Here is a 23,852-nt window from a genome sequence, read left to right as displayed (position 1 = left end):
CCGATTTACTGCTTCCTCTTGTCTGGGACATTGCCACTAGGCACCAGCTTAATTTAAATTTCCTGCTTGAAGGTTTTTGGATTAATAATAGAGGCAGTTCAGACAACAGACCTGCAAGAGGACTGGCTTGTGGTTTTCAGGGAAGTTTTTCTCCTTCCCCCGTGTAAGGGCTGACACAAGCACCTTCCCTTGCTGTCTTCTGCATGTGGGGGTGGGGTGGGGGTTAGTTCTTGCTTATACTCAAGGTAGACGTACCCTCTGGAACCCTGTATTTACCTGGGAAGCTTTCCTGATTCTCTAGTGGTCCTTGGGCTCCCTGTTCAGCCAACACATTAAAACAACACAGATATATGCCCCATTTTAATTGTTTCCAAGAGGAGGCCATCCAGGTGTCCATCCTGCCACACTGCTGGAAACGGCACGACGGTGGGACTTCAGGTGGTGGGATGTCAGAGGCGGGCTTTCCAGGCAGAGGGGTGTCTCGAGCAACGGCTTGGAGGGGGGCACATTCAGGAAGTGCTGGGCCGTCCAGGGCAGCTGGACGCTCTCCTTGGCGTCTGTGCTGGGACGAGAGCCTGGGACGAGCAGGGAAGGGCTTGGAGACCTTTCACAGGAACGAGGACCCAGTGAAGTGATACTCCTAAGACACGAGGAGGATGCGGCGGGTGAGGCTTGGGCAGGTGCAAATGGGCAAATGCGGAGGATGCGGAAGAGATCCGAGGGGAGCAGGTGAGATGCTGGAATCGGGACTGGAAGGAGGAGACACAGGGATGACAGAACGGAGCACAAGATTAAATATCTGGGCGACGTGTTGGTGAGTCGCAGACGGCCCTGGAGTCTGGCACCGTGACGGAGGGGTGGGCAGCATCTTACAGGAAAAGGAAAACCAGGACAAGACCCCGTGCAGGTATGAGGTGAGAGGCATCTTTTTGGGACTGGTGATTTATGAAAGTGGCAGGACGTGCTATTGGGGTTTAACTAAGTTGATGGGGAATGTTCTAGAGCTGACAGTGTGGTGGGGACCTGAGGGGCTGGACCGAGAGGGACTTCCCATCCCTGTGAAGCTTGTGACAGGGTGACCTCATCTCTGCAGGGGAGCGTCTTCCTCAGGGACTGTGCAGTGAGACCGACAGACCCCTCCTTCACCTCGCTGAGTGGGGCCGGGTGTGGGGCCAGCGGAGGACCAGGGCTAGGCCGTCATCTCCTCTCTGTGCTCACCTGCCTTTGTGGGAGGGTGCTTCCCGGCTGGGTTCTGTTTCTCCTCCGTCTCATATTCCAGGAAGCCCATTTGTGTCAAATCCCTGCCTGCCTGAGATGTGCAAGCCCCGAGGAATCTAGGAGTGGGGCCCCCTGGCATTTCCTTCCTTGGACTTTGGGTCCGGCTTTTTTCTTTTTTTTTTTGGCTTTCCTGTCTCTATGCCATGAAACCCAAGTCCTTCTTCTCCCTTTGCAGGACATCGGGAAACCAGAGGCCAGATGAGGCCGGGCCTGTGGGCTGCATGCCTAAGGAAGGGGGTCCCGTCCTCCCTGTGATGGGGTGGTGTGGTGTGGGGGAGGGGAGAACTCTGAGCAGGACCAGGCGGGCTCTTCCCTCCGGGCCGTGACCGGAGCCTGCTGAGCTGGTCGCACTGCTGGACAGATGACTGGACTGCACCTATATGAGGGGCAGCACCTCGAGCCTGTTTGTGAAGGCGTGTGCGACCTCACTGGGACCTCACCTCCTCTGTGACTCCAGCTCATCCAGCTCCCGAAGGTCTGCACGTGGGGGTCCAGCAGGGCCTTGGGGGCGCCTGCCCCCACCTGGCCATCCGGGTGGTGAGGGTCCAATTACGGCCGCAGCAGCTGCCTGGACCCCGCTGACCCGCTGCAACAAGCCCCACCTCACAGGCAACGGGCCTCTCGCTATTGTGCTGGGATTACCGGAGGGCGAGAGCCAGGGAAACATTTCCACTCAAGATTTGGGGTAACATTTCACCATAATGGATCGTTTCTGAAGTCCTTGATGAAATGGACTCCCAGGTCTCTATGAAATGGAAAAATTACTCAGACCCTGTGGCAAAAACAGCCTTTCCGGTCTGAATGAAACAGAACCTCAAGGTGAAGCCTCTTCTTTCGTGCTGCAGAAACTCACCCGCCCAGCGGGAGGATCAAGTTCCACATTTTCTCGTCTGGTGCTCTTTCGTGCTCAGAAATATTTACTTTGGGGAGGAATGAGTGAATTCCTATTGGGAGCCGCTGGACCCAAGGGCCTGTCTCCTCTTTGTCTGTTGTTCCCGTGCTCTCCTGTCCTTTCTAATTCCCCAGCCGCCCAGACGTGCTGTTACAGGTAAACTGAGGCACACTGACATTTTCAAAGTTTATTTGCACAAACAGTGATTTGAACTGGGCAGCAGCAAACTGGAGGTGGTTGAAGAGCTTCCTGAACAGGTGCGAGAGGGGTTTCTGCAGAGAAGCTGCAGAAGCACAGCAAGGAAGCGACCTGACTGGCCACAGCTACGCGGCTGCCTCAAGTGGGGGAGGCTCGCTGTTTGGACCATATGGGGGAGGCTCAGACATGTATAAGCGGAGGTGTGTTACAGGAACTGGCTCCCTCTGCTGTGGAGGCCAGGAAGTCCCACCACCTGCCACCTGCAGACTGGAGGCAAGGAGAGCTGGGGCTGTGGCTCCGTCCTAGTCTGGAGGCCTGAGAACCAGGGGAGCCGATAGATGGTTGAGTTCTCTTCCAAATCCAAAGGCCAAAGAGTCAGGAGCTCTGAGGTCTGAGGGCAGGAGAGGATGGATGTGTCAGCTCGAGTGAAAAGCGCACGTTTGCTGTCCTCGTCTTTTGTTCTGCAGACGAAGCGCATCGCGTGGGTGACGGTGGTGTTCACTCGCTCTATTGAATTGAATGCTAATCTCTTCCAGAAACACCCTCCCAGACACACCCAGAAATCATGTTCTACCAGCTACCTGGGCAACCCTCAGCCCCAGCCCAGTCAAGTTGGCACAAAAACCTGACCGGCCCAGGTGGGGAACTCCTTAGCTGTGTATTTCAAACAGGGTCACCTGTCAAAATGCAGACCCCCAGGCCCCACCTGGATGCCCTGGAATCGGGACTGTGGGAGGTGGGGTCTCACCAGCACCCAGGTGACACCCATGCACGCTGAAGTTTGAGGTTCCCGTGCCTTAGAAACGCTGCTGGCCTAGAGCCTCCTTCTGCGCACAGCGGGAGGCCGAAGCCGGGTGCCAGGCTGAGCGTGCAGGGTCCCAGGCAGGTCCGCCTGGGTGAGCCACGTCCGGAGGCACCGAGAGCTCTCACAGGAGGACTTCAAGACCCACGGGGTACTGACATCGCCCTGGAGCTCTGGAAAGCTGCTGATGCCCGGCTCCAGCCCAGAGAGTCAGGATGTGTGGATCTGGGGCGGGGGCGGGCGTGCTGACCCGGGAAACCTTCCCTGTGCTGTTCATGTTGAGAACTGCACTCTCTGAGTCAGGTTCTGCAGCCCATCACTGGGCAAAGATGAAGGCGAGGGGTGTGCTTGGTGTCACAGTGCTCACCAAGCTCACAAGAGTCACGGCCACGCGGGGGGACTGTCTCCCCGTCGCCTTGAAATCGGCCTTGGCCGTGTGACCAGTGCTGGCCAGTGGATTGGTGGAAGTGCCGTCACTCCCAGGCCGGGGTTGCAGGTGCTGGTGAGAACGGTCCCACGGCGTGTGAGTGGGGACCTTTTGCTGCCTGTGGTGGCCGCGAGCTTCAGCCTGTTCATCTGTGGGTCAGACCCGAGCTTCTCTTGACAGGCGTGCCAGGCTTCATCCACAAGTGCTAAAACGAATGACAGTTCTGCGCCAGAAGTGCCTTCTTCATTACCTCCGTAGACTAAGTAAACTGTGCTCTTTTTCTAGCGTTTCCTCCTGTTTTGTTTCTAAAATGTCACCCGTTGATGGATGGAGCTGGTCTTCTGATGCTTAAATGCCTGACCTCGCCTTGTGAGGTTAGTGCGCTGTGAAACGCATTCCGTTCATGGAACTTGGTTATTTAGTTTGTCCCTAGGAAATGAGTGTTATGTCAGGCAAAAAAAATCCAAAATGATTAGAGCAAATGTTGTCTTTTCTCAGGGAGAAAAATGCCTCCAGAAAATTGATTGATCTTTTTGAGTGATGTGCGTGTTGGAACTCTGTTCTCTTGACTCTTACCAAGGGAAATCTCAAGTTAGGGAGAAGGAAGAAAATACACCACTTACTCTAAAATGCATTTTTTTTTCCAGGGGAAAATTTAGCAGCTGTGACGGTTATGCTGCTCTTTGTCAGAATTTTTCAATGTCTAATACATTAGACTCACCAAACGCTTCCTGCCAGGGCCAGTGTACGTTAGGGAAATGATGACTCTCACTTTACTTAATTCTCCACGGGCGTGATGGCCAGGCTGAGGGAGGGAGTGGGGACTGTTAGGATAATAGAAAAGAATGTATTGAGTTCAGGTGTCCTGACATTTGCATTTTGTGAAATTTCTCTCCATGCTTCAGGGAGGAATAATTTAAAAATACTAGTAAAAGTAAGCAGCCTTTACGAAAACTCAATACATATTTAAAAGTTAGGATTTTTTTAAGCTCTGAGCTGCTATTTGGGGTTGAATTATTATGTGGCTCTTTTTCAAAAGGTAAAATTCCCTTGACAAGGGGCAGTTTCCTTTCTCTGAAATATTTTATATGCAGGTAAGAAGCTTACAGATACCAAAACCTCTGAGAATATAGGAGGAGTGAATGTGGACAGCGACTTGTGCTTTCTTTGGTCCCGTTGGAGGCTCGAGGGGAATGCGCTAGCCTGTATTCTAGAGGCGCTCCCACATCGGGTGCGCAGGACCTGGGGGCAGGGAGCTCCCATCCCTGTGTTTGCATATGAGCTGCCCCAGCCCCGCAGGTGCCTTCATCCTCAGGGAAGCTCAGGGAGCAGAGAGAGCCCTTTCTCATGCCCTCCCTGGGAGGATGCCCACGGGGGCACAGAGTAGCGCCTAGGAAGGGGTGGTAGGGACATGCTCGCATCTTTACCTGGGGGGCTGCCCTCCCTGGGACCAGGTTCTGGCAGTGGAGACTAGCGAGGGAGCAAGTGCATTCCCACCAGGAAGGAGCTGAGCTCCCCTCTGTGAGGACTCCCCCCTGGTTCTCCTCCCCCTCCTCCAGTAATACAATGGAATACTACTCAGCCATACAAAGGAATGAAATAATGCCATTTGCAGCAACATGGATGGACCTGGAGATCATATTAAGTGAAGTAAGTCAGAGAAAGACAGGTATCATGTGATGTCACTTATATGTGGAATCTGAAAAATAGTAGAAATGAACTTATTTGCAAAAGAGAAACAGAGCCACAGATTTAGAAAACAAACTTATGGTTACCAAAAGAGGGTGGGGGAGGAATAAATTGGGATTATGGGATTAACAGAGGCACACAACTATATATAAAATAAACAGCAAGGGTTTACTGTATAGCACAGGGAGCTGTATTCAATATGTTGTGGTAAACTGTAATGGAATGAATAAAAAAAGGACATAGATATATACATAGATACATGTGTAACTGAATCACTTTGCTGTACACCTGAAACTAACACAATATTGTAATCAATTATACATCAATTAAAAAAATAAAATAAAAAGTCACGGGCTCACCTACTGAAGCTGCTGCCACGCTTTTTTTTTTTTTTTTTTTTGCGTTGTTTGCTTTATTTAAGGGCTTGTGACGGACAGCTACCAGCTGCCTCCAACCCAGCCCTTCCCCCTCCACAAAAGCGACGGGACAGGAAGACGGGCCGCCCTCCTAGGGCCCTGTGGGACGGTGGCGTGACTCCCAGGCCACAGGCCTTGGAGGGCAGGGAGGGAGGGTGGCCCGTTCAGACAGACCAGTGTTGGTAGGTGGGTGAGGTGGTGGAGGGTCCTGAGGGGAAGAGCCGCAGGGGTTCTCTCTGCAGCCACAGCCCGCTGGGTATCTGCTGGCAAGTCTGGGAGCTTGGCTCTGCAGGTGCCCTTGGGGTGGCACCAGGGCATCACCTTGCTTGCAGCCCTGCAGCCTCTGCTTTCTCTTCCTTGGTGAGCGGACTGCCAAGACGCAAGGGGAGAATCTCACAGCCCCTCTTCCTGTGGAGGTGAGCCCCGGGAGAAGGGCAGGAGCTCTGTTTGCTGCGCTGGTGCCCACTGTCCAATCGTCCACAGTCACTCAGAGGCCCACCTGGGGTCTGCAAAACACTGGAAAAGCATTGCCCTCTGACCCTCCTGGGCAACATCCTTTCTAAGGGCCTTCCAAAAATGAAACGATGAGAAGAGTGGAGTGTGGAGAATGGCCCGTTTTGTCTCCTGGTCGCTCTTCTCGTAAATAGCTGTTTAATCGTGTTGGTCATATTGTCCTCCAGCATCAGAGGGTGTGAAGCACGCCAGGGGTTGCTTCCATCAAGGCTCCTATGTCGATTGTGTCGGTTTTCAGTTTCAGCGCAGCGTTTACGCTCTTGTTTGAACAGCAGCGTGGCTTTGTCGCTCTCGGCTGAGGGCATCCCGTGGCGGCTGGTGAAAGGGCTCGGGCCCACAGCAGACACAGCTGCACTGGAACATTAGCCGTGCAAACAGCAGGGCTCCCTTGAACCCCACGCTTTCGTGTGTATTTGGAACAGCTCTGGGGGTTTCCTACAAAAGCAAACACCAGGACGGGGGTGCGGCTCCCCATAGCGGTCACTTGCTGCCATGGGCTCCGGGCTGTGACATCAGGGACCTTTCGTGCAACACCAGCGGTCCAGCGGCCCCAGGCCCTGGCGGGCTCCAGCTCCTTCCTGAACGGGGGCTCCTTTGTGTGTTGTGAGGAGGCCAGCACCCGGAGGGTCTTCTTCCCAGGTGCCCCGCCCGCGGGCCCCCCGCTCCGCAGGAGGCAGTCACAGTGCCCACCCCCTCCCTGCAACGTCCCAGGAGCCGGGGTAGCCGGAAGTGGTCAAGGCTGCCTGTGTTTTGTGTATGTGGACTCACTTCCCAATCGTTCATTTTGGTACAGATGTTGGACTGGAGTCAAAAATCAATGGATGACATTTTTCGGAAAATCTGAACTGGGGATTCTGAGGTGGCTGTGATGGTTCCCAGCTAGCGTCGTTCTCGCCGTTCACTGGTCCGCCTTCTTCTTGGGCCCTCCTTCCTGTCGTGACTCAGAGGCTGGGCCACGGGGCTCCAGCGCGCCGGGTGCTGTGTTCACGGCGGGAGGAGGCGTGGGGAGCCTGCCGCGGCTGGAGCTGCCGTGGGGAAGGCGACCAGCGGACCTCCGCCAGGGGATGGTGGGCACCGCTCGCTGGCCGAGGAGGGGCAGCCTCGCCAGGTGGGGCGTAGGCGCTGTGCTCTCTCCTCCTTCCTGTGACAGATGAAAGGGACAGTCTGCTAGCCCTGCCCCCAAGGGCGTGCGGTTTTGTAACTGGGGTGGGGGGGGGTGTTGCCCCTTCCCTCGGGAGAATAGCGTTGAAGTTAAACCCGGATGAGGGTGGTTTTGCTGCTCTTTAGCAGTATAACGATAGAACTCTTGGAGTGGAATTTCTAGAGTTTAGAGTTTCAGTGTATTTAGAAAAGGATCCTTCTTATTAATGTGTGTCTTTACTGTTCCCGTCGGAGGCTGCCCATCACACACCTCTCTTCCCGCGTCCGCTCTTTCCCTCCGGCGAGTGCGTAGTCCGAGTCCCCTCACCCCAAGCTGCCGTCTTCCCGCCGCTCCAGGTCTGCGGCTCCTTCAAAGATGCTGAGGCGTTCCTCAGTCAGCCCGTCCAGTGCAGTGGTTTAGAGGGGAGACTCTGGGGTCAGACACTGCGGCTTCACTTCCGCCCCTTTCCAGCCCTGACACGTGGCCTGGGCAGGCTCTGCTCTGTGCCTCACACCTGTGACTTGTGCAGTGAGGTCATGACAATACTCCCAACGCAAAGCCTCACTGTGAGGATCAGGTGAAGCAGCACGTGCAAAATACTCAGGCCAGCGTCCATCACAGCGAGAACTTAATAAATCTTGAATGTTATTATGTGGGTCCAGAGTCCCCCGTCGTACGTTTCTCTATATTGGCAACTGAAAACTCAGAAAACTGGAGATGAACCAAACAACAACTGAAATGATTCCCACCACGTTTCCACACCTGGTGGTGGCAGCTGAGGCTTGGACCAGCCCCTGAGAACAGTGAGGAGAGCTGGAGGAGGAATCTGAAAATGCTGTTTGAAAGCCCTGGAGAACGGTCAGGGAGAACGGTCAGGTTCCAGAAGAGGACAGAGATGTGGAACGACGAGCGTGTGATCTGGGGCAGCTTTGACCCTGGGGGTGTCCGTGGCTTCTGGGTGTGGGGTCTCCGCGGCCGGGAAGACGAACAAGTTTTCAGCAGGTTCTGGGGGGCTGGGAAGCCAAAGCTTACAGTCAGATTTTTTTAAAAATAAATAAATAAATAAATAAATAAAGTTATTTATTTATTTCTTGGCTGCATTGGGTCTTCATTGCTGCATGTGGACTTCCTCTAGTTGAGGCGAGTGGGGGCTACTCTTCGTTGCGGTGCCCTGGCTTCTCGTTGTGGACCACAGGCTCTGGGCACACGGGCTTCAGTATTTGCGGCACTGTGGCATGTGGCTCAGTAGTTGTGGCACACAGGCTTAGTTGCTCTGCAGCATGTGGGATCTTCCCGGACTAGGGATTGAACCCATGTCCCCTGCATCGGCAGGCAGATTCTTAACTACCAGGGAATACCCAACAGTCAGATTTTGGTAATGACAAGATGCGATTGTGATCTCTAGGACAAGCACAAAAAGAGTGGTATAAGAGTATGAAACCATGGAGCTAACAGAGATACAAAGAGAAGAATGAAAATATCTAATGCATCTAAAAGATGCCACAGAGGGATACAGGGACACAGAAGTGTTAGGACGGATAGAAGGCAAAGGATGGGATTATGCATTCATTCCAAACAGATCTGCAGCCCCTAGGCTTTGGGTTGGGACCTCAAAAGTTTGCAACTCAAGCAAATGGATAAACCAGAAATGGAGGAGCCCACAGAGACTAGCTTTAAACCACCTCAGTCTCTGTTGGATTACAGATGATCTATGATTACCACCTAAAGGAAGAGGAAAAGGACATACTCTGCAAAGAAAAATACATCATTAAAAGCCCCAAGTGATCTCTGCTATTTTTTCATAGGCAAAATATCACATTTCATAAAAAACACACAGGAGAGCTAGCATACGAGGAGATAAGACATAATGAAAAATCAAAAGAACAATAGGCAAACAAGGCGGATATACGTGGTATCCAGGAAACAGAACGATCAGATAGGAAATAGAGTTATCAGATGCAGAATTTAGAAGAGCCACACAATCCATTTCCACGAATAAAAGATAGGAATGAAAAAATTGACAAAGAGTTAGGAACTGTAAAAAAGAAGAAAACGATCATTCTAGAACTGAAAAGTCCAATAAGTGCAATTAACCATCAGTGGCTGAGTTTAACCGCACATTCGACAAGTGAGGGAAGAATCAGTCACGCTGAGGTCAGGTCAGAAGAGCACATCCAGACTGAGTCATTGCGAGACAAAAGGCTGGAAAAAATAATCCCCAAAGCGGGCAAATATTAAGAGGAACTGTAGGAGAGAGGGAGGAAAATGTGGCTGAATAGTGGCATTTCCTGATGATTGAATATAGTGCATAAAACCGGGGCTCAGGAGAGAAGAGTGAAGGCAATAAAAGACACCAAATGACAAATTCAAGGAGCACTATCAAATTTAGGATAAATGCAAAGAAAACCACACTTAAGCACATTATAGCAAAACTATTAAAATAAAAAATGAAGAGAAAAATCTTAAAAGGAGCCAAAAACTACCTCCCCCTCCCAACACATTACTTTCAGAGAACCAACAATGATTGACAGCTGCCTTTTAAACAAAATGATGAAACTCAGATAACAGCAAAAAGATAAGTTTAATGTGCTGAAGGAAAATAATTGCCTGCTAGACTTCTGTACGCTGTGACGACATCTTAGAAAAATGAAGGCAAGTAAAGATTTTTAAGACAAATGAAAAATCAGCAGAAACAATCGTGGAAGAAATACAAGTTATTATTATATAAGCAGAAGAAAAATGATCCCAGGTGGAAGTTTGGGGATACAGAGAGGAATTAAAAGCAAACAGAGCAATACTTAAAAAACCAAAAATAGAACTCCCACATGATCCAGCAATCCCACTCCTGGGCATATATCCGGAAAAGACAAAAACTCTAATTTGAAAAGATACATGCACCCCAATGTTCACAGCAACATTATTTACAAGAGCCAAGACATGAAATCAGTCAAAGTGTCCATTGACAGAGGAATGGATAAAGAAGATGAGGTACACTTATACAATGGAATATTACTCAGCCATAAAAAGAATGAAATATTGCCATTTGTAGCAACATGGTTGGACCTAGAGATGATCATACTGAGTGAAGTAAGCCAGACAGACAGATATCGTATGATATCACTTGCATGTGGAATCTAAAAAATAATACAAATGAATCTATTTACAAAACAGAAACAGAAACAGACTCACAGACACAGAAAACAAACATGGTTACCAAAGGCGACAGAGAGGATGGGAGGACAAGTAGGAGGATGAAATAAACAGATATATGCTACTGAATATAAAATAAACAACAAGCACTTGCTTTACAGCACAGGGAACTATATTCAATATCTTGTGATAACCCTTAATGAAAAATAATCTGAAAAGATATAGAAGACTGAATCACTTTGCTATACAACTGAAACTAACACAGTATTGTAAATAAGCTATACTTAATAATTTTAAAAAGACCGAAAAAAAAAAAAAGAAAATAAAAGCCTGGTGGAGAGGGCACCGTCTCCTGCATGCTTTTTATTTTCTCTTGGTTGAACCCCTTCCAGATAAATCCTGTTCAGTCCCCTTGTTAACAAGAAGATGTGGTTAAAACTCTAAAATCATCGTTTGGCTCAATTAGATCACAAATGACCATGTTTTTGCTTTCCCCAAGATAAACAAGTTGTTTTTCATTTTCTTTATTTTAGACCCAGCTTGACCATTACCTGACTAATAAAAACTGTTTTTGTGGAATGACATTTGTAAGGATACTAGCATTTAAAGGAAAAAATTATGTGAGGAAGCTTTTGCCCTTGTATTTTGCTGTCATTTTTGCAAATGTTGATGCTAGTAAAAAAAAAGACCAAACAGAGCAGATAAGGGTAAATATGTGGGTATATTTAACAGCATACTTATAATAAAAATGTCTTGTGGGCTTTAACATGTATAGTCTTAAAACACATAAACTCAACAGCATACACATTAGGGGGGTGAATGAGGCCCCATTGCTCTAATTAGAAGGAAACGTACAACCTTAAGTTAACATATTAATATAAAAGCTAATATGTAATCATCAAAGAGTCTAACCTCAAGAAGCAAATTATACTCAAAGAAAGTAGAAGGATAGAAATAAATATGATAAGAATATAAATTAAGGAAAGGGAAATAAATATACAATACAGAGATTCAACAAAGACAAACAAAGCTGATTCTTTGAAAAGACTGATAATTGATAAATCCCTGGTGATAACGGGAAAATACCAGGACGGCACTGGGGATACAGCCAAAGATCCTGCCGTCGTTACAAAAATCATCAGAGGGCAATCATGAACAATTTTATGGGACTAGACGGGAACATTTGGTGAAATTATCAAATTCCTGGAAACACAAGTTAAAAAATGGACCCAAGTAGAAAATATGAATAGTCTCTTCAGGATTACATATGTCAGATTAATAACTCTATTTTTACACACATACACACAGAAGATACACTCCACGTGCTAATGGTTTCACCCGCAGAGTCTATCAAACTCTTATGGAAGAACTCACACCAACCCTACACAGAATCTTCTGGAGGGTCGGAAAAGGAGAAACACTTCTCAACTCCCTTCATAAGAACTAAATAATGTAAAAAACTTAAATTTGATAGAGATATTACAAAAAAAGAAAAGTTAAGTTCAGCTTTACTCACACATGTAGATGTTAAAATCCGAAGCAAAATATTAGCAAAGTGAGTCCAGCAAGGCATGGAAAAGGTAACATATCATGTCCAGGTGGTGTGTGTTTTGAAATCTAAGATTGATTTAACATTTGAAAGTCAATTGTTGTAATTCAGCATTTTTTCAAAATAAAAAGGAAAACTCATGATCTAATAGATGAGGGAAAAAAACACTTGATAAAAACTGCTAGAAAATAAGGAAGCAAAGGTGTATGGTTTAACCTGATAAAAGGTTTAAAGAAAACCCACATATACTTTCACATCAAAGGGTGAAATATTCAAAATTTCTCATAAGGCCAGAACAAACAAGAATGTCCTCTTTCACCACTTCTAACCTTGTCCTAGAGTTCATAGCCAGTGTGATAGGAAACAAAAAGAAAGTTTATAATAACTGGAAAGAAAGCAATAAAATTGACATTATTTGGAGCCGGAAGGTTTACACACACAATCCCGAAGGGTCTACAGCGAAATGGTGAGATTTAAGGTATAAATTCAGCAGTGACACTGAATCCAGTGTCGACTGTATTTCCACACACTATCAACAAATATTGCAAAACAAAATAGCCTTTGCCATTTACAGCAGTGGTAGAGTAAAGGAATAGGATGAAGTCTAGAAACAGACCCACACAGGTATGGACACTTGATTTAATTTAATGGCAGCATTACAGCGCAGATAGAGGGAGTTTTTTTTCAATAAATGATACAGGGTCACCTACATATCCATGTGGAAAAAAATAAATACATTTCAGCACTGCCTTGCCTCATAAATAAAGCAGATGCCAGCCAAACTCTTGACATAAAGTGAACTGAAAAATAAAAATTAAAGTTTTATCCATCAAGGACAAGATTTAGAAATTAGACCATGTTAAAATTAAGAACTTCTGGTCATCAGAGGAGACCCTCAGGAGGATAAAATGCAAGCCACAGAGTGGAGGAGAAATCTGTAACACAAGAATGCAGCGGAAGCTTCTCTACCGGATTATCTACCTGCTACCTATCATCTGCCTATCATCTATCATCTGTCTATCTATCATCTATCTATCTATCTATCTATCTATCTATCTATCTATCTATCTATCTATCTATCATCTATCATCTATCTATCTATCATCTATCTATCATCTATCTATCTATCATCTATATCTATCTATCTATCATCTATCTATCATCTGTCTATCTATCTATCATCTATCTATCATCTATATCATCTATCTATTGTCTATCTGATCATCTATTCTCTGTCTCTCACTCCCTCTCCCTTTCTCTCTCTCTCTCTCTCTCTCAAAACTCAGTGTCCAACTATGATGATTCTTGCCATTTTCCGGCGTTTTGACCTAGAGGTTCGTCACCACGCATCAGTGCACTCATCTGTTCTGGGCTCGCAAGTGGAGGGGATTCTGTTACAGAAACGCAGGCAGACCCACAGCCCAAGGTCTGGCTCCTCAGCTCCGCCTCTGCCTCCTGGGACCTCCTGTGTCGCCTCTTATCTGAACACATCCATGCAGACGAAGGAGGAACACTGACATCTGTCGGGAAAGGGAAAATGCTCTTCTGTTGCCACACATGCCAGTGGGTCACCTCGCCCAGACCTCTTCCTTTTCTGGGCAGTCAAGTTCATCTCTGCCATTGATTCTTCAGCTTGGCTAGTGCCAGTCGACTCTGCTCTCTGCCTGTGTACATAGTCTTACTGAAGATGCACACTTGAGCTTGGTGACCATGTCGTTTGTGTCTGGGACACGGTTCTGTGCAGCCCCTCCTCTGAGTGTCTGCTAAGTTAGAGGGTCCTTCCCAGACGACACCTTCAGAGGACTCCTCCCCCAGGAATCCGGAAGCCCCAGGGCATTGTCCTTGTGTCTCTCACCCACTGTGTCTGGTGCCACTGCAGGGGGTCATCCCCTCAAGCTCATTGTTGGCCCCCAGCTCCTGTGTCAGGCCCTGAGCAACCGGCAGGGCTTGGAGCTAGAGAGTCACAAGGTATCGATAAAGTGATTACCTGTGTCAGACCCCATGAACCACTTGTAGTGGTTCTGCTTCAGGAACTCTGGAGATTTCAATGAAGAACAGAAGCACGTAGGAACAGAAAGGGTTATATTCTCCTCTGTAGAATATCTGTCTTTCTATCTATCATCTATCTATCTATCTATCTATCTATCTATCTATCTATCAATCATCTATCTATCTATCTATCTATCTATCTATCATCATGTATCTATCTATCTATCATCTATCTATCTATCTATCTATCTATCATCTATCTATCATCTATCTATCTATCATCATCTATCTATCATCTATCTATCTATCTATCATCATCTATCTATCATCTATCTATCTATCTATCTATCTATCTATCTATCTATCTATCATCTATCTATCCATCCATCATCCATCCATCTATCCATCCATCCATCCATCCAAACATCCATCCATCCATGCATCTACTCTCATTTGCCTAGAATCTTCTTCGTGGGGAGGTAACACAGATGAGGAGTAATTTTCATCTTCTCTTAGGTCCTACTTTCCTTAACTGGTATCTGTGAAGGTGTTAATACACATAAGAAATCATCTGTGTTTCTATCAAAAATCTTATAAATATATGAAACATACGTATTCTTATAGGGAAGGAGACATTACATCTTTTTTCCATACTTAAAGTATAATGCAGTTAAAGAGAAAACTTTCATATGAACCATTGAAAAGGAAGAAACCAAAATGAAGCTTTTCTTTTTTTTGCTTCTTTTCCACAGAAGCCCATTTTCTTCAGTCCCTGCCTGTTCTCCTCTGCTTGGTCACTCATTGCCTCAGGAACTTCTGATGAGGAGGCTTTCTGGCTTTAAACAGGCTGGGTCTCCCTCTCGTGGGGACCCCCAGGTGGTATGATGCCGGGCACGGGAAGCCATGCGGATTCTCCCCTGGCCCCACACCCGCCCCACGTGGCTCCCTCTGCACGCCTCCGTGAGTGCATGTGATGGGAAGACGGGTTGGGATGACCTTGGTGATTCTCTACAAGCGGCCGAGTCGAGGGGCACAGGGCACAGGCAGGAGTGGCAGCAGAGAGAAGCGGGAGGGCTGAGCTGCAGCGGGTGACGTCGCCCAGGCTGGGCGGGAAGCCTGGGTTCCGGACTGAGACCGTCTCCTCTGGGCTTCACCTACCTGACCTCCCAGGTGAGGGGGCCGGATGCGTGCGGGATCAGGCCCCTCCTAGCTGTGACGTTCTGGGGTTCTCTCTGCACAGCACAAGGTGCCTCTCCAGGTGGGATGCCTCTCCCGAGGGGAGTCTGAACTGGCCACACAGTCCCTTGTCCACAGGTGTTTTTAGAAAAGGCTTTCAAAATGTCCCCATAATCTGTTTAGAAACGATATGCTGGTAAACTCGGGAGAATTTTGTTCAGAGGAGACTTTGTTTTGCTCAGCACATCCTGTCATAGTCGCGTGCCTACCTGAGCCCCTAGTGCGGTCAGCCAGCCGGGATCAAAGAGGACCACGTGTCTGGATCATCTGTGGGAGGCGGTGAGGGCCAGCGGAGAGGACGGCTCACGTCCTTCCTCCTTCCCTCTGTCCTCGCACCTTCTCATCTCAGAAACAGTTATTGAGTTTCTACCCAAATGTGTGCCCTGTACTCTTGGACAGGAGGTGGGAGGTTTGGAAAGATACGAGACCCCTGGGGGCAGTCATGACGTCATCTAGGACGGTCACATCACATGTAGTTGTCACCCTGAGTGTTCACCAGTGCTCAGTCTTCCTGGCCGCCCTGCGCAGCAGAAAATGAGGTTATTTCATGAGCATTTCTTGAGTGCTGACGGTGTGCTCAGTGCTGTGAGCATGAAATAGATAAGAAAATGGCCACATGACACATGGTTACAATCAAGAGCGAGGTGAGATGAGTCCTCTAAGAAATAATCGCTCACAGAGAGGAGGGAATCCAAGGGAGGAGGAGTCACATCTGGTTCTCAGGAAAGGCTTCGTAGGGGACGTGGCAACTGAGGAGGACGGCGAGAGACACACTTGGCTTTAGGAAGGGTGGATGGGCTGGGAGGAGGGCGTTACAGGAGGAGAGCAGAGTCAGCTTGGTGCTTCCCGAAGTGGGTGGAACAGTGGAGTCCGAGGCATGATTTTAGGTCATACGCAGGCTTTCTTTTTATTGAGGTATAGTTGCTTTACAGTGCTGTGCTGATCTGTGCTGTACAGCCAAGTGATTCAGTTATACATGTATATACATTTTTTATATTCTTTTCCATGATGGTTTATCATAGGATATTGAATATAGTTCCCTGTGCTCTACAGTGGGACCTTGTTGTTTATCCATTCTATGTATAAAAGCTTACATCTGCTAATCCCACACTCTCAGTCCTTCCCTCCCCCACCTCCCTCCCTCCCTTGGCAACCACAAGTCTGTTCTCTATGGCCGTGAGTCTGTTTCTGTTTCATAGATCGGTTCATTTGTGCCGTGTTTTAGATTCCACATATAAGTGCTATCACGTGGTATCTGTCTTTCTCTTTCTTTCTTCACTTATTGTGATAACGTCTAGGTCCACGCATGTTGCTGCAAATGGCATTGTTTCGTTCTTTTTTATGGCTGAGTAGTATTCCATTGTGTATGTGTACGACATCTTCTTTATCCATTCATCTGTCCATGGACATTTAGGTTGCTTCCATGACTTGGCTGTTGTGAGTGGTACAGCTATGAACATAGGGGTGCATGTATCTTTTTGAATGAGGGTTTTGTCTGGATATATGCCCAGGAATGGGATTGCTGAATCGTATGGTAATTCTATTTTTAGCTTTTTGAGGAACCCCCTTACTGCTCTCCATAGTGGCTGCACCAAATTATATTCCTACCAGCAGTGTGGGAAGGTTCCCTTCTCTCCACGCCCTCTCCAGCGTTTGTCACTTGCAGAGTTTTTAATGGTGGCCGTTCTGACCAGTGTGGTACCTCCTTGTCGTTTTGATTTCCATTTCTCTAATAATTAGCGATGTGGAGCCTCTTCTCATGTGTCTATTGGCCATTTGTATTATTCTTTGGAGAAATGCCTATTTGGGACAGATGGAATTTTTAATTTTAATAGCCTTGAATTTATTCATGCAGATTGGATAAACACCTTTTCCAGTATAACTTGGAGTTTTAAAGAATAAATTTATTGGGGAGTTCTGAGTAGCTGAGGCAATGGTGACTGAATAAATCTGAAACATTCAACGTTATCTCCCAAGCAAAATAAAGAGTAATAAGAAAGATAAACAAAACTACGCAAAACCAATGTTGCCAGCATAAGTAGAAGACAGAGAGGGACTGAAAATCAAAATCCCTGTAATTAGGAAAAAAGCCCTAAACACAGTGGGCTGATTCCCACTCTCTTCAAGTCTTTGCAGAGAGTAAGTGCAGTTCACAAAGCAGAGGGGGCCTGGCGGTGGGTCTGAACTTGATCTAAAGCCACTGCTGGAAAGAGAAAGTCACTCTCAGCATGAAAATACAAAGCTTTCTGGTAGATCAAAGTACTTGTTACAGAGAAGAGACTTAAAAGTGTGCCCTGGATGTGAGGAGGCAACCTTGAAAGGTAAACGCTCTGAGAAGAGTGAGGGGTTAGCAGAAGGGAGAGGTGCCCTGTAGATGCTACAGAGCGAAGAGAGAAGGACGTAAAGGGAATCCAGGGTCCTGCAAGAAAAAAAAAATCAAAAGACATGCACTCCTCCCTTCCATGGCCACCTCCACAGGGAGGAAAGAATCCGTTCAGTAGAGAACCGTACTTCACTGCACTGACAGGAAGCAGAAAGGGGTAGCTGAGACTGAGTATCCTGCAAACAACACTAAATCTCCAGCCATGGCTGCATAAATGCAGAAGCACAGCCAGTCTTTATCTATACAAGGCTACTATAAAAAGGAGGTAAAACATGGGACTCTGAACAATCAATGAGAATAGGATCACTTAAAAAGGCATGAATACAGAGATAACCTCTAGAACAAAAATGTAACCTGTCATAAATGCCAAAAGAAATAAAATAGAAATAAAAGAGCAAAGAAAACACATCGCTTAAACAACAAATACAATATGTACAATAATTATGAGGTTCAAATAATGTATTATTCAACAAGTGGTGCTGGGAAAATTGGACGTTCACACGCACAAAGGAAATTTAGACCTTTTTCACGTCATTCACAACAATTAATTCAAAATGGATCATAGATCTAAATGTAAGATCTGTAGAATTTTTAAGGGACATTTTTAAGGAAAAGGTCTCTGTGACCTTGGGTAAAGCAAAGATTTCTTAAATAAAACAACATATGCACAATTTATGAAAGAAAAAAGTGAAAATTGGACTTTATTAAAATTAAAAACTTTGGCACTTCAAAACACACCAGTAAGAAAATAAAAAGATGATTCACAATGTGGAAGAAAATATTTGCAAGTTATATATTTGACAAAATTTTATATCCAGGATGTATAGAGAATTCTTACAACTCAATAATAGTACAAATAATTAATAAAGAGTAAAATGTTTGAATAATTTCTATCCACATGAAAAGATGATGCATGCCTTTAATCATTAGTGCAATGCAAATTAAAATCACAAGCACTTTAAACACACACTCTGCAATGGCTCTGACACAAAAGATGGTAACAGCAAGTGTTGGCAGTGATGTGGAGACACAAGAACCTCCTATCCTACTGGTGGGAAGGTCAGTGGTGTAGCTACTTTGGGAAATGGTTTGGCAGTTGATTAAAAAGTTAAACATGTATTCACTGTAAGACCCCACAGTTCTACTCTCAGGTATCCATCCAAGAGAAAAGACGACATATGTCTGCACGAAGTCTTGTATCTGCATGTTTACGGTGGCATTACTCATAACAGCCAGAAAATGGCAATGACCCCAATTTCCATCAACTGGTGAATAGATAAGTAAAATGTGGTGTATCCATACAAGAACACACATGTTGTGTGGTCCCATTTATCCAGAAAAGGTAAGCCTATCGAGATCGAAAGTGTATTAGTAGTTTCCCCTGCTAAGGGTGGGAATAGCATGTGAGTTCAAACGGGCATGCAGTTTTGGGTTTAATGGAAGTATTTTAGAATTGGATTGTGGCATTGATTAGACAGCTCTGTAAGTTTACTAAAAATCACTGAATTTTACAGTTAAAATGTGTGAATTTATGATGTGTAAATTATACCACAATAAAGCTGTTAAAAAATAATATGACAGGGGTTGAACCAAATATATCAGTCTTATCAATACAGGTGAATGGGTTTAACTCACCATCTAAGAGAAAATGATTTTCAATTTGCTTCAGAAAGAAAGTCCCAAGTATATGTTGAAAGCAAGAGACTTACCTAAACAAAAAGATTCAAGGGTGATGAAAATAATGACACATTCTAAGTCACTGGAAATAAGAATGAAGTCGGGGTAGCAATACTTTCATCAGACCTGGTAGAATTCCCACCACAAAGCATTAAATGTAAAAAAGAAGGACAGGGACGTCCCTGGTGGGGCAGTGCTTGAGAACCAACCTGCCAACGCAGGGAACACGGGATCCCTGGTCCGGGAAGATCCCACATGCCACGGAGCAACTAAGGCCGTGAGCCACAACTATTAAGCTCGTGTGCTGCAACTACTGAGGCCCGCGCACCTAGAGCCTGAGCTCTGCAACAAGAGAAGCCACTGCAGTGAGGAGCCCGCGCGACACAATGAAGAGTAGCCCCCGCTCGCCGCAACTAGAGAAAGCAGCAACGAAGACCCAATGCAGCCAATAAATAAATAAATAAATTTATTAAAGGAAAGGACAGATTTTACTGCTAAAAGTCACAATTCACAGTGAAGTTATGATACTTATGAATATTCATTTTCCAAATAGTAAAACAACCACCTTTTTTTTTTTTAAACAACCACCTTTAAGAGGCAAAAACTACACGAGATTCAAGGAGACTTAGATAGAAAAGGAAGATGCTAAGACATCACCCCCAGTATGAGATAGATAAAAGGGTGGAGACACGTTAGAACATACAAGACCTCAACGACATAGTCAGTAAGGTAGATTTCCGGGTGCATTGTAATTTACACCCTGACAGCCGTCCGCACATATTCACGTAAAGCACACATGCAGTGTTAATAGTAACTGACCACTGGTCAGGCCGCTGAGAAGACCATACTGAGTTCCATGCAGCAGGAGCACTGACTGCAACACAATAAAAAGTACAACGTGTTAAACAAAAAGAGGCCCCTCCATGAAAACCTTAAAGCCCTATTAACTCTGTTTTTTAATTGATGTTTATTTCATAAAATTTGTCAAGTGCAAGAAAGATTAAAATATGGGTGAGGAACTGCTTCAGATTAAGGCGATTAAAGAGGTAGATCCCAGCACAGGAGAAGAATACGGCTATCATCAGGGACATTGTTAGGAAAACTGATGGAACGTGAGCACGGCCCGTGGATTAAGTAATGGTGTTATTTTCAATGTTTAACTTCATGATTTTGAACGTTGCACTGTGGTTAAGTCAGACACTGTCTTAGGAAACGCACCCTGCAGTACTTAGCAGATAAGAAGTGTGCTGTCTCTCCAGTGCACCTGAAGTGATTCCTTACGAGCTGAGAAAGAGAGAAGCAGATGGGGAAAAATGGAAATGATTGGTGAATCTGGGTACAGAGTACGTAGGTTTTCCTATGCTGTTCCTACATTTTTGGAAGTTTGAAATTAGATCAAAATAGAAGTTAGAGGAGGGAGGCAGGATGATTGGCAGATGGAGGTTGCTGAGGAGAGAAAGGGGATGGGGTTAGGAGGAGGAGCGGAGGGGAGAGCCTTGGACCGGCGGAGGGACCCTTCATCCGCTGTAAAAGTGGGGAGGGGGAAGAGGCGGGTCTGACATCCATCTTTCTGTGTCCGTAGAGAGGAGGGAGGAAAGGATTGGTTTGTATAATCTTACTGGCAAGGAAATAAAAAGCCCTATTAACTCTTGAATGACGGGGGAGTTAAAACCAAAATTAAAGAATGCATAAAAAATGACAGCGAAAACATTTTGTATCAAAATCTTTGGTTCCTATTTAAAACCACGATCAGAGGAAATCATAAAGCCTTAAAAATCTTTATAAATAAAAATAAAAGGATGAAAATGAATGAATGAATTTTCTTTCTCAAAAAGCTAGAAAAGGAACCACAAAGTAAACCAAAACAACCGAATGAAACAATGAAGGTGAAAGCAGAGATAAGCAGAGTCTAATACCATGTTAAGAAAATGATGTCACACTCTAAGTGGGAATTTTTTCTGCTAATTCACTGTTGGTTTAATATTGGAGAATCCAATGATATAATGCAGTATATATGAATAGATCTAAGGGGAAAATACATGGTTTTCTCCTTAGATACTGAAGAAGTCTCTTACAGAATTTAATAGTTTGTCCTGATAGAAATCCTGGAGAAAGTAGTAACTGATAGGTACTTTATTAACATGATGCAATACATATGCTTAGTCCTTCAGTACGTAACTTACTAAATGGGGAGACGCTTTCCAACATGATCAGAAACCAGTTAGAGACACCCCCCTTCTCCACCACTATTCAACACTGGACCAGAGGTGAGGTACTAACTGTGCCTTTAGACACATGAAAAGATTTCAACCTTGTAAAGCAATAAACGCAAATTTAAACTTCACCGAGGCGACATTTCTCACTTAACAGATTGACAAAAATGTTGAATTCCTCTCTATTGGTGAGGTTGTGGGGAAACAGGCACGCTCAGTTTTGCTGGCGGGAATGTAAATTTTTACACCCTCGTGGAAGGGAATTTAGCAACAGCTGAAAAAAATACATTTGGGTTCATTTGGGTTCCTCTTTTGCCCCAGCAATCTCGATTCTAGAAATTTACTCTGATGATACACTTCCAAAAATATAAAAACACACATTTACAAAGTCATCATTGTGACCTTGTTTGTAATTATAAAATACTGGAAACCACCTAAAGGCTTCTACTTAGGAGAGCAGCTGAATAATCCCTGACATGTGCAAACCACGACGGATTTACTATACAGCTTTGAAAAATAACGAGAGAGGTTTCTGTAAACTGGAATGGGATCACATCCAGGGTATATTATTAAGTGGGGAAAAAAGCAAAATGCAGGAGAATGTAGTATGCTGTTGTTAGTGTAAGTGAGAAAAGAGGGAAATAGGAAAATACACATGCATCTGTTCATCTGTGCAGCAAACCACACACACACAAAGGAGGAGAGACCAGCGGACAGGGTGCCTGCCCGAGCAGGTGGCCTTGAGTGAGAGAACAGGAGGAAGCGGGGTGGGGGATGACATGCGTCCCCGTCAGTCTTCCTGTGTGGACTTCTGGAACCACGTTCATGGCTTCCTACTCCAGAAGGGAAATCGGTAAAATCCACACGGGTGGAGGGCAGGGCACAGAAAAAATAAAGCGACTTGTTTTCCAAGTTGAAGACCACACCCCCACGAGGGCAGGGGACGCAGGGGACTTCTGAACGCAGCATCTGGACTCCACATCCTTGGGGACAGAAGCTCTAACCACGTCTGAACTCTGGCCAGTGGGCTTATTTCTTGCAGGGGCGCGGGTTAGCAGTGCTAAGGCTGCTTTTTAAATTCTGGGGATAAGCTTCGTGAACGTGCGGTGGGTGGGTTGCGATGCTGGAGAGGAGAGCCCGAGCCGGGGAAGGGAGGGAGGGAGGAACAGGGGGAGGCCTGGCTGGTGCAGACGCGTTTGCTTGCGAAGCTGGCGTTTGCCTGCGGGGTTTGGGCGGCTGCAGCGCACAGCCCTTTGCAGGGGGCGGTGAGGGGGGGACCTTATCCTGATGCTGTGCCAACGGGGCGAAGGCGCTGCCCCCTCTGCCTGTGGTCTGGGTCACCTCGATGGCAGCTCTGTGTATTTGTAGGCGACACAGGCTCCCAGGGTTCAAATCCTGACCACCCCCCAACACACACACACACTGAAAACGTTAATATCTCCATGCCTCCGTTTCCCGTCTGTGTTCAGGACACAGAAGCTGACGAGCAGGGAGGGTAAATGGATAAACACACGTGAGATGCTCGGCACAGGGCCTGGCCCAGGGTGATGTTCTTCATCAATGAGCTTTTATTATGATTGCTTTTCCTGTTTTTTTTTTTAAATCAGTGTTTTTAATTATTCAAGGGCAAGAACACGTGTTTTGGTTGCTGAGTAGAAAACCAGCTTTGGGATGCGTGGAAACGTTTTGTCTTCCTCTTTCCAAACTGCTACCTCTGGGGCCGTAACCCGGCTCCTCCCAGGATCCTGGGAAATCCCAGCAGAGGTGGTTGCAGGAGCCTGAAATCACATCTCAGCGTGATGGGGCTTGTGAAGGGCAAGACTCTGTTTTGCTTGAGGACGTCCATCTCTCAGAAGGCTGAGTGAGAAGGTAAATGTGAGACCTGGCGGCTGACAAGCAAATTCTGAGTGCGTTTGGGCTGCAGCACAGAGAGGGCGGACTGGGATTAGGACCAGGCACTGGGGGCAGCTGTGGGGGTGGGGGGTGGAGGGTGGGGTCTGCGTCTCCTAGTCCGTGAAAAATGAGGGAGAGCCCAGGGCGTGGAGCTGCCCATCTCCTGTGTTCTGAGCACCCACCCCCGCCTCTGCACAGACCCTGCCCTTGTGGGTTGAGACATGGAAACACACCCTTCCCACCCAGCCTTTCCCTCCCGAGAAGCACCGAGGCAGGTCCCTGTGCATTAAAATAGCAATCAAGAATTGATCAGAATTTGGGAAGAATATCTTCCTCAGCTTCACCACGCTGATACAGGCACTGTCTGCATTTGCAGCTATTTCAGCCATTTTTTGCTCACAAAGCT

This window comes from Hippopotamus amphibius, chromosome 5 (assembly GCF_030028045.1).
Source record: "Hippopotamus amphibius kiboko isolate mHipAmp2 chromosome 5, mHipAmp2.hap2, whole genome shotgun sequence".
In the NCBI taxonomy this organism is placed as follows: Eukaryota; Metazoa; Chordata; class Mammalia; order Artiodactyla; family Hippopotamidae; genus Hippopotamus; species Hippopotamus amphibius.
Note: the sequence above shows the minus strand (reverse complement) of the source record.